Raw genomic sequence first — 12,333 nt, 5'->3', positions numbered from 1 at the left:
GAGACTGAGCTTGGCTTAAAAGGACAACTGTGAGGTGGCTGAGGTGAGATGGATCTCACAGACACACAGACAGACTGTCCTACAGCTGAGAGAGGAGTCGACTCTGGCTCGCTGCACGTCTAGGTGCTGCACGTCTACAGGATGCTCGGTTCCTGTGAGCTGGACTGACTCGAGTCCTGATGGTTCTGCAATGTGATGGAGAAGACAACCTCCGACCGAGAGGATGGAGGCGTAGGAAAGATCTACTGCACAACATCATGCTACGCTGATTGGGTCCATACCAGGTACATCTCATCTGCTGTCCAGGTAGCTGAGAGAGGAACCTGGGGTCGACGACACGCTACACGAGGATTGCAGTGTTTGAAGGTTAGACACAGTGAATTGAAGTCACTGAGGGAAAAGTGAATTTTCGGGTGCTAGTAACCAGTCACTTTCTACATGGCCTTTAGCTCTAGAACCTTTAGCTAAAACTGGTCATCTTGGAGTTCACAAGGGAGAACACACAGATTCTCCTGGCCTGGCTGATAAAGCAGCTAGAATGGAGACAACAAGAGCGGTGTCTGCATTTGAGCTATGAAGGACAACACCTTGGAATATACATCTGACTTTTTCGTTCTGTTACATCGGCCTGTCAAAGAAATGGTTCATAACTGACTGTCTGACGTTTGAAGGAGCAGAACAGTTGTGATGACTTTGGAAGAACATCCAAATGGAACCATGGAGAGGACTTTTCAGTGAATCGAGCAGTTGGCATGAGAGGACTTTGTAACAGTGATGAATTGAAGGATGCATTCAGTGATAGGTGTTTATGATGATTTTAACATAAAAGTTTTGCTGTACTATGTTATGATTCTGTATGATGACAATGTGTGATCTTGGATTTTATACGGAAGGTAATGATCTAGAAGAATGTAAAGGAGGATCCAGATATTTCAGATTTGCTCAGTTCTCTAATCACTTAGGATAATAATATTGACTGGGTCATGTTGTTAAAGAGTACTGTTTTGTTGCAGTCTACATCCTAATGAGTGAACTGTTTAAGGTTTGATACCAAGGTTTGACATGGTATCAAGAGGATGGATTGTTGTGGAAATTTCTTATACAATGTATTCTGACTGTATAAAGGAGTGAGTCCCACTGTTAAGATAGGTACAGGAATGTGTGGGACCTGGTATTTGCATAGGGGACATCTATTGTCTGTCCAGATGCAGATCAATGGGTTTTAGGACAGGATAGGAGAAGATACAGCAAGGGGGCAGTAAGGCCAGTTGGCCCCTTTGGGTAAACATTATTGCAGGAAGGATAAGGTGGGGGAAGATAGCATTTGACGTGTGTGATAGAACAAAGGGAAAGGTGTTTGATTGACATGAAACAGATGGCAGCATCTTACCACACCCCTTCTTCCTATGTAATAAATACTGTCGAAATGATGTTTTTATTTAGAAACTATCCACCGTTACTTTGTAACCTGTATACTTTCTCCTTGCAAGCAAGATTAAAACCGTTTATTGCGCAATTGATTTCTCCTGTCTTACCTACCATTTTCATAGAACTTTGGAATTTTAGAAATTGCCATCACACGGAGCAACTCCTTAGTTGCCCTGGCTGTGTGTTTCGAGTCGTTGTCATGCTGGGGTTGTACTCATCCCTCTTCTTCCTCCAAACACGGCAAGTGGAGTTTAGACCAAAAAGCTCTATTTTTGTCTCATCAGACCACATGACCTTCTCCCATTCCTCCTCTGGATCATCCAGATGGTCATTGGCAAACTTCAGACGGGCCTGGACATGCACTGGCTTGCGCAAGGGGACCTTGGGTGCGCTGCAGTATTTTAATCCCTGATGGCGTAGTGTGTTACTAATGGGGACTGTGGTTCCAGCTCTCTTCAGGTCATTGACCAGGTCCTGCTGTGTAGTTCTGGGCTGATCCCTCACCTTCCTCATGATCATTGATGCCCCACGAGGTGAGATCTTGCATGGAGCCCCAGACCGAGGGAGATTGACCGTCATCTTGAACTTCTTCCATTTTCTAATAATTAGGATAAATTATAATTATGTTTGTTGAGTTTCAAGATGGTGCGAAATATTTTGATTTGATTGTGATCAACTAAAGTGAATTTGATTGTAGTTAAAAAAGTGAATTAGATTGTAGAGACAACAAAATCAGATGTAATTATACAGTGGATATAAAAAGTCTACACACCCCTGTTAAAATGCCAGGTTTTTGTGATGTAAAAGAATGAGACAAAGATAAATCATGTCAGAACTTTCTCGACTTTTAATGTGACCTATAGTGTGAACAATTCAATTGAAAAACAAACTGAAATCTTTGAGGGAGAAAAATGAAAAATAAAAATCTTACAATAACCTGGTTGCATAAGTGTGCACACCCTCTTAAAACTGGGGATGTTACTGTGTTCAGAATTAACCAGTCACATTCAAAATCATGTTAAATAGAATTCATTACACACCTGCCGTCCTTTAAAGTGATTAATCACAAATAAAGTTCATTTTCTTAGTTGCATCTCAGAGCAAAAGTCCGCAGAGAGCTTCCAAAGCATCAGAGGGAACTCATTGTTGAAAGATATCAGTCAGGAGAAGGGTACAAAATAATTTCCAAAGCATTAGATATGCCATGGAACACTGTGAAGACAGTCATCATCAAGTGGAGAAAATATGGCACAACAGAGACATTACCAAGAACTGGACGTCCCTTCAAAATGTATGAAAAGATGAGAAGAAAACTGGTCAGGGAGACTTCCAAGAGGCTTACAGCATCATTAAAGGAATTGCAGGAATTTCTGGCAAGTACTGGCTGTGTACTACATGTGTCAACAATCTCTCGTATTCTTCATATGAATGGGCTATGGGGTAGGGTGGCAAGACGGAAGCCTTTTCTTACAAATAAAAACATCCAAGCCTGGCTGTCTCCCAAAAGCACGTGTACAAATGTGTTATGGTCTGATGAAACCAAGGTTGAACTTTTTGGCCATAATTCCAAAAGGTATGTTTGGTGCAAAAACAACAGTGCACATCACTCAAAGAACACCATACCCACAGTGAAGCATGGGTGTGACAGCATCATGCTTTGGGGCTATTTTTCTTCAGCTGGAACCGTGGCCTTAGTCAGGGTGGAGGGAATTATGAACAGTTCCAAATCACAGTCAATTTTGACACACAACCTTCAGGCGTCCGTTAGAAAGCTAAAGATGAAGTTCACCTTTCAGCACGACAATAACCCAAAGTGCACATCCAAATTCACAAAAGCACGGCTTCACCAGAAGATTAACGTTTTGGAATGGCCCAGCCATAGCCCAGACCTGAATCCAATTGAACACCTATGGTGTAATCTGAAGAGAGCTGTGCACAGGAGATGTCCTCGCAATCTGACAGATTTGAAGCGCATTTGCAAAGAAGAGTGGGAAAATATTGCCACATCAAGATGGGCCATGCTAATATACTCCTACTCAAAAAGACTGAGTGCTGTAATAAAATCAAAGGGTACTTCAACAAAGTATTAGTTTAAGGGTGTGCACACTTATGCAACCAAGTTATTGTGAGTTTAAAATGTTTCCCCCTTTCAATGGAATTGTTCATGTTATAGGTCACAATAAAGGTGGAAAAAGTTCAGATATGATTTATCTTTTTCTCATTCTTTTACATCACAATTACCTGGCATTTTAACAGGGGTGTGTAGACTTTTTATATCCACTGTATTTGATATCCTCACAAATTTCAGGTCTTCTGTATTTGATATCCTATAAACGTTCTGGTCTTATGTATTTGATATCCTAACAATGTTCTGGTCATCTGTATTTGATATCCTAACAAAGTTCTGGTCTTATGCAGTGGTGAAGGATTTTGTTTTCATAGTGGTACACAGAAGTCTTTTATGGGTTTTCAATTGAATTGTTCACATTATAGGTCACATAAAAATTCTGACATGATTTATTTTTGTCTCATTCTTTTACATCACAAGAACCTGGTGTTTAGACTTTTTATATCCACTGTATTACCTCTAACAGCCAATCCACTTTCAAGAATCAAACTTGAGGAGGGTCCTTAGGATGTAGGATTCTGTTTGTTAGTTTCTTCTTTGCACAATCGTTATTGTCAGATAGAGAATCAAATCTTAATAGCTAATAGTCCTGAATATTTCAGTCTGGAAACCTGAGTAGTTGAGTATTGGCCAGTGATGCATCTGCTGATGTCGGATTGCTCATATAACAATATCAGATTTTATACCTGTCTATGTACATTTCAGGTTACTCCCTGAGTCTGATATACTGAGGAATGTACTAGCATGCAGGTGCAAATCCACTCACCATCCCTGCCTCTGTCTGTTTAGTTGTTAAAAATGTGTGTGGGGGATTTTATGTTAATTATATTGATCACAGTGGACAGTATTTCCTATGTTGTGACTTCTCTATTCATAAGCCTTGTTTATGGTATCCTGATGAAGACACAGACGGTGACAAATTAAAGGAAAAACCTGAATGAATGAGTGGAGGAAGGTGATGAATGCTGATGCTTCCATACATGTGTACTGCATGATATAATTAAGAAATTAACATCTTTGCGTTGTGGCATGTATAAAAATGGCTGAGCAGGCCCGGTTGACATTGATTTGGGATTGAGATGGAAAGAGGAAAGGATCCAAATGACTTTGAAAGTGGGTTCATGATTGGGACACAGATGGTAGAAGCTTCAGTCCCTAAGATTGACCTGGCTGTGTGTCAATAGGAACAGTGACTAAAGTTGCATCTGGCTTAAGATCCATGGGAAAAACATTAGTAAATAGTATCGGACATTCTGGTCAGAAGCATACATTCAAAGACCGTGAGGCTTTGACAGAAGAGCAACTCAAGGACAGTCTGTTGAGAACTAAACAGGCAAAAACAAATTTTAGTTCAGTGGTGACAAAACCATAGCACTGGTCTAGAGAGATGAGGAAAAAAGTGATATGGTCTGATGACATATTCTTTAACATATTCTCCACAAGTGAGAGAGTGCATGTGTAGTTAAAACCAAGAGAACAGTACTGGCCTGAATGCTTGATCCCTACATTAAGGGGGTCCGGGGGCTATGTTATTCTGCGGGGGGCATTTTCCTGGCATGGTTTGGGTCTACTTAAAGGGAAGAGGACATTTATTCTGAGTGATCAACTTGATCCGCTGGTGAAATATTTCTATCATGATGGGAGTGGTCTCTTCCTGGATGACAATGGCCTCATCCACAGGACACGACGGTAACTGAGTGGTTTGATGATTATGAAAATAATCGGAGTTCCATGACGTCGCCCGGTATGGCGCAGCCGGGGCCCCACCCTGGAGCCAGGCCCGGGGTTGGGGCTCGTATGCGAGCGCCTGGTGGCCGGGCCTTTTCCCATGGGGCCCGGCCGGGCTCAGCACGGACGGGCGACGTGGGGCCGCCTTCCCATGGGCTCACCACCCACGGGAGGGACCATAAGGGGCCGGTGCGAAGAGGATCGGGCGGCAGTCGAAGGCAGGGGCCTAGACAACCCGATCTCTGGATACGGAAACTGGCTCTAGGGACGTGGAATGTCACCTCGCTGGCGGGGAAGGAGCCTGAGATCGTGCGTGAGGTTAAGAGGTTCCGATTAGAGGTAGTCGGGATCACCTCTACGCACGGCTTGGGCTCTGGAACCACACTCCTTGAGAGAGGATGGACTCTTCACCATTCTGGAGTTGCCCATGGTGAGAGGCGACGGGCTGGTGTGGGTTTGCTTATAGCTCCCCAGCTCTGCCCCCATGTGTTGGAGTTTACCCCGGTGAACGAGGGGGTCGTTTCCCTGCGCCTACGGGTCAGGGATAGGTCTATCACTGTTGTTTGTGCCTACGGGTCGAACGGCAGTGCAGAGTACCCGACCTTCTTGGAGTCTCTGGGAGGGGTGCTGGAAAGTGCTCCGACTGGGGACTCTATCGTTCTACTGGGGGACTTCAACGCCCACGTGGGCAACCAGGAGGAAACCTGGAGGGGCGTGATTGGGAGGAATGGCCCCCCTGATCTGATCCCGAGTGGTGTTCAGTTATTGGACTTCTGTGCTAGTCACAGTTTGTCCATAACGAACACCATGTTCAAGCATAAGGGTGTCCATCAGTGCACGTGGCACCAGGACACCCTAGGCCGCAGGTCGATGATCGACTTTGTTGTCGTCTCATCAGACCTGCGGCCGTATGTCTTGGACACTCGGGTGAAGAGTGGGGCGGAGCTGTCAACTGATCACCACCTGGTGGTGAGTTGGATCCGATGGTGGGGGAGGAAGCTGGACAGACTCGGCAGGCCCAAGCGTACTGTAAGGGTCTGCTGGGAACGTCTGGCCGAGTCTCCTGTCAGAGAGATCTTTAACTCCCACCTCTGGCAGAGCTTTGACTGGATCCCGAGGGAGGCTGGAGATATTGAGTCCGAGTGGACCATGTTCTCCACCGCCATTGTCGAAGCGGCCTCTCGGAGCTGTGGCCGTAAGGTCTCCGGTGCCTGTCGAGGCGGCAATCCCCGAACCCGGTGGTGGACAACGGAAGTAAGGGATGCCGTCAAGCTGAAGAAGGAGTCCTATCAGGCCTGGTTGGCTTGTGGGACTCCTGACGCAGCTGACGGGTACCGACAGGCCAAGCGGGCTGCAGCCCGGATGGTTGTGGAGGCAAAAACTCGGGCCTGGGAGGAGTTCGGTGAGGCCATGGAGAAGGACTATCGGCTGGCCTCGAAGAGATTCTGGCAAACCATCCGGCACCTCAGGAGAGGGTAACAGTGCCCTACCAACGCTGTTAACAGTAGAGGTGGGCAGCTGTTGACCTCAACTGAGGATGTCGTCGGGCGGTGGAAGGAGTACTTCGAGGATCTCCTCAATCCCGCTGTCACGTCTTCCATTGAGGAAGCAGAGGATGAAGTCACAGAGGTGGTCAAGAAACTCCTCGGTGGCAAGGCACCGGGGGTGGATGAGATCCGCCCTGAGTACCAGTAAGAGACCAGTGACCAGTAAGAGAGAGTGTGAGAGCGATAACACCAAACTTAACACACCTGCTCCCTATTCACACCTGAGACCTTGTAACACTAATGAATCACATGACACCAGGGTGGGAAAATGGCTAATTGGGCCCAATTTGGGTAGTCAAGAAACTCCTCGGTGGCAAGGCACCAGGGGTGGATGAGATCCGCCCTGAGTACCTCAAGTCTCTGGATGTTGTGGGGCTGTCTTGGCTGACACGCCTGTGCAACATCGCGTGGCAGTCGGGGACAGTGCCTCTGGGATGGCAGACCGGGGTGGTGGTCCCTCTATTTAAGAAGGGGGACCGGAGGGTGTGTTCCAACTATAGGGGGATCACACTTCTCAGCCTCCCAGGGAAAGTCTATGCCAGGGTTCTGGAGAGGAGAATACGGCCGATAGTAGAACCTCGGATTCAGGAGGAACAGTCTGGTTTTCGTCCGGGCCGTGGAACACTGGACCAGCTCTATACCCTCTACGGGGTGTTGGAGGGTTCATGGGAGTTTGCCCAACCAATCCACATGTGTTTTGTGGATTTGGAGAAGGCATTCGACTGTGTCCCTCGCGGCATCTTGTGGAGGGTGCTTCGGGAATATGGGGTCCTGGGTCCTTTGCTAAGGGCTGTCAGGTCCCTGTACAACCAAAGCAGGAGCTTGTTCCGCATTGCCAGCAGTAAGTCAGACAGGGCTGCCCTTTGTCGCCGGTTCTGTTCGTAATTTTTATGGACAGAATTTCTAGGCGCAGCCAGGGGCCGGAGGGTGTCAGGTTTGGGGACCACACAATTTCATCTCTGCTCTCTGCAGATTATGTTGTTGTGTTGGCCCCTTCTAACCAGGACCTTCAGCATGCACTGGGACGGTTTGCAGCCGAGTGTGAAGCGGTGGGGATGAAAATCAGCACCTCCAAATCCGAGGCCATGGTCCTCAGTCGGAAAAGGGTGGCTTGCCCACTTCAGGTTGGTGGAGAGTTCTTGCCTCAAGTGGAGGAGTTTAAGTATCTAGGGGTCTTGTTCACGAGTGAGGGAAGGATGGAACGGGAGATTGACAGACGGATCGGTGCAGCTTCTGCAGTAATGCGGTCGATGTATCGGTCTGTCGTGGTGAAGAAAGAGCTGAGCCGCAAGGCGAAGCTCTCGATTTACCAGTCAATCTACGTTCCTACTCTCACCTATGGTCATGAGCTTTGGGTCATGACCAAAAGGACAAGATCCCGGATACAGGCGGCCGAAATGAGCTTTCTCCACAGGGTGGCTGGGCGATCCCTTAGAGATAGGGTGAGAAGCTCGGTCACCCAGGAGGAGCTCAGAGTAGAGCCGCTGCTCCTCCACATCGAGAGGGGTCAGCTGAGGTGGCTTGGGCATCTGTTTCGGATGCCTCCGGAACGCCTTCCTGGGAAGGTGTTCCGGTCCCGTCCCACCGGGAGGAGACCCCGGGGGAAGACCTAGGACACGCTGGAGGGACTATGTCTCCCGGCTGGCCTGGGAACGCCTCGGTGTCCCCCCGGAAGAGCTACAGGAAGTGTCTGGGGAGAGGGAAGTCTGGGCATCCCTGCTTAGACTGCTGCCTCCGCGACCTGGCCCCGGATAAGCAGAAGAAGATGGATGGATGGAAAATAATCTGAGTGATATGCTATGGCCTTTGCCGTCACCAGATCTCATCTCAATTGAACACCAATTTGAGATTTTGGACCAACGTATTAGACAGCTGTCTCCACAACACCCATCAAAACAACAAATGAGGGAATATCTTTTGGAAAAATTGTGTTCCATCAATGCAGTAGAGTTCCACAGACTCAGCGCATTGAAGCTTGATGATATTAAGGTCAGGCGAATGTGATGGCCACTCCAGAACCTTCACTTTTTTCTGCGGTAACCACTGGAGGGTCAACTTGGCCTTAGTGCTTAGGGTCATTGTTGTGCTGGATTGTCCCATGCGCTGCTTTCATGCAGAAGAATGCAAATTGTCTGCCAGTATTTTCTAAAAACATGCTGCATTCATCTTGCCATCATTTTTCACAATATTCCCCATGCTCACACACACCCAAAACATAATTGAGCCACCACCATGCTTCACAGTGGGTATGGTATTCTGTCCAGTATAGGCCTCTCCAAACATAATGCTTATGGTTGTGACCATAAAGATCTTCTGTGGTCTCATCACTCCAAACTACAGTGTGCCAGAAGCTGTGAGGCGTGTCATGGTGTTGTTGGACATATTGTAACCAGGCTTTTTTTGAGGCATTGACACAGTAAAGGTTTCTTTCTGGCAATCGACCATGCAGTTCATTTTTGTTCAATTATCATTGTATTGTGCTCCTTGAAACAACCACACCATCTTTTTCCAGAGCAGCCTGTATTTCTCCTGAGGTTAACTGTGGGTTTTTCTTTGTATCTTAAACAATTATTCTGGTAGTTTTGGCTGAAATCTTGCTCTACCTAAACTTGTCTTGGAATCAAGAGATCCCTGAATTTTCCACTTCTTAATAAGTGATTGAACAGTATTGACTAGCATTTGCAAGGCTTTGGATACAGTACAGGCCAAAAGTTTGGCCACGCCTTCTCATTCAATGCATTTTCTTTATTTCCATTTCCATAGATTCTCACTGAAGGCATCAAAACTATGAATGAACACATATGGAATTATGTACTTATCAAAAAAGTGTGAAATAACTGAAAACATATATCTTATATGTCTTATATTTTAGATTGCTCAAAGTAGCCACCCTTGGCTTTTTTGATAGCGCTGCAAACCCTTGGTGTTCTCTCAATGAGCTTCATGAGGTAGTCACCTGAAATGGTTTTCACTTCACAGGTGTGCCTCGTCAGGGTTAATTAGTGGAGTTTTTTCTCTTATTAATGGGTTTGGGACCATCAGTTGTGTTGTGCAGATGTCAGGTTGATACACAGCCGACAGCCCTATTGGACAACTGTTAGAATTCATATTATGGCAAGAACCAATCAGCTAAGTAAAGAGAAACGAGTGGCCATAATTACTTTAACAAATGAAGGTCAGTCAGTCCGGAAAATTGCGAAAACTTTGAATGTGTCCCCAAGTGCAGTCGCAAAAACCATCAAGCTAGAACAACTGTTAAGAGGAGACTGCACGAATCAGCCCTTCATGGTCAAGTAGCTGCTAGGAAACCACTACTAAGGAGAGGCAACAAGCAAAAGATATTTGTTTGTGCCAAAAAACACAAGGAATGGACATTAGACCAGTGGAAATCTGCGCTTTGGTCTGATGAGTCAAAATTTGAGATCTTTGGTTCCAACGCAGAAAAGGTGAACGGATGGATTCTACATGCCTGGTTCCCACCGTGAAGCATGGCGGAGGAGGTGTGATGGTCTGGGGGTGCTTTGCTGGTGACACTGTTGGGGATTTATTCAAAATTGAAGGCATACTGAACCATCATGGTTACCACAGCATCCTGCAGTGACATGTCATCCCATCCGGTTTGCCTTTAGTAAAAATAAATGCCATCATATATTTTTCAACAGGACAATGACCCCAAACACACCTCCAGGCTGTGTAAGGGCTATTTGACCAAGAAGGAGAGTGATGGAGTGTTGCACCAGATGACCTGGCCTCCACAGTCACCTGACCTGGACCCAATCGAGATGGTTTAGGGTGAGCTGGACTGCAGAGTGAAGGCAAAAGGGCCAACAAGTGCAAAGCATCTCTGGGAACTCTTTCAAGACTGTTGGAAAACCATTTCAGGTGACTACCTCTTGAAGCTCATCAAGAGAATGCCAAGAGTGTGCAAAGCAGTAATCAGAGCAAAGGGTGGCTACTTTGAAGAAACTAGAATATAAGACATGTTTTCAGTTATTTCACACTTTTTTGTTAAGTAAATTATTCCACATGTGTTCATTCATAGTTTTGATGCCTACAATGAGAATCTATAATGTAAATTGTCATGAAAATAAAGGAAACGCATTGAATGAGGTGTGTCCAAACTTTTGGCCTGTACTGTATATGTTTGGCGCACCCAATATATTTATATTCTTTTCCATCTTTATAAAGTTTCATTACCTTTTTACACAGGTCTTTTCCAGTTATTTTCTGCTCCCCATGGCTCAGTATCTAGCCTGCTCAGTGCACCCACGTGAGAGCTAACAAGCTCCTTGACTATTTATACACAGACACTGCAACTGAAAAAGTGACAGGTGTGGGAAAATAACCTTTAATTGCCATTATAACCTGTGTGTGTCAACTTGTGTGTCTGTAACAAGGCCATACATTCAAGGTATGTAAACTTTTGATCAGGACAATTTAGAGGATTTCTCTTATCATTATGATATAAAAATGGGCCAAACAACTGTGTGGTAATAAATGGCTTCATATGATTACTAACCTTAAATAAAAGACACCTTTTTTTTGCATGATCAGTCATATTTTCAAAATCAATGACAAAATATCACACATTTCTGCCAGGGTATGCAAACTTATGAGCACAACTGTATTTTCAAGGAATATCAGTAAAAACTGAAGGGACCAGTACAGTAGGTTTAGGCAATGCATCTTGTTAGGTGGGAACTGCTTCGATATGTTAATAAAAAGTTTAAATAGTGTGAGCATTTGTGCAAATGGGGTTCATAGACAAAAAGCGTGCCATAGTGAAATATCATAATATTTGTGTGTTCACAGCCTTTGGGCATTTTGAGATTTGGGGTATTTTTATGGAACATACTGTATAATAACTACATATGCATGCTCATTTCTGACCCATTTCTAAGATTACAAAGTTATACAATCTCACATATGTAATAAAACATAATTTATACCTAAACCAATTCAGGCATGGTTGTCCAGAGAAATTTGTTTTCAAAGCAACAAAATATGTACCTCAGTTTACTTGCGTGTTGTATTTTGAGTGGTTGTTATACCCCAAAACCCTATGTTGTCACACCAAATGTAAATTGATGCATACCACCTAAAAACACAACCATTAGACATGCATAGGGTTTATGAAAGCACTGAGCCAGAACAGGCAAATATGAGTTAGCACAGATGTGTGTTCAGGTGCATGTGTGTGAGAATAAGAAAGCACATTTTTGTACATGTATACATGTGTAAAGGCATCTGTGAATGGTGCTTCACTTCTTTCAAGGAACTGTGGGACTGTGGTTTGACTGTTTTTCAGTGCCACAGGTGTGGTATCAGGGGGATAGAGGGAAAGGATGTTGTTTTTGCATAACGTTATTATTAGACTATCTAGAAAACCAAGAAAACCTCCACTCATCAATTTATAACAAAGTGTGGAAGTTTTAATCTACAAAAATAGCCTTTCTTCATTTTATACCGCTAACTATGTGAAGCAGAAACACTATTCAGCGA

Source organism: Esox lucius, chromosome 11, assembly GCF_011004845.1.
Source record: "Esox lucius isolate fEsoLuc1 chromosome 11, fEsoLuc1.pri, whole genome shotgun sequence".
NCBI classification, from domain to species: Eukaryota; Metazoa; Chordata; class Actinopteri; order Esociformes; family Esocidae; genus Esox; species Esox lucius.
The sequence above is the reverse complement of the archived record's forward strand: the minus strand, read 5'-3'. Positions refer to the sequence as shown.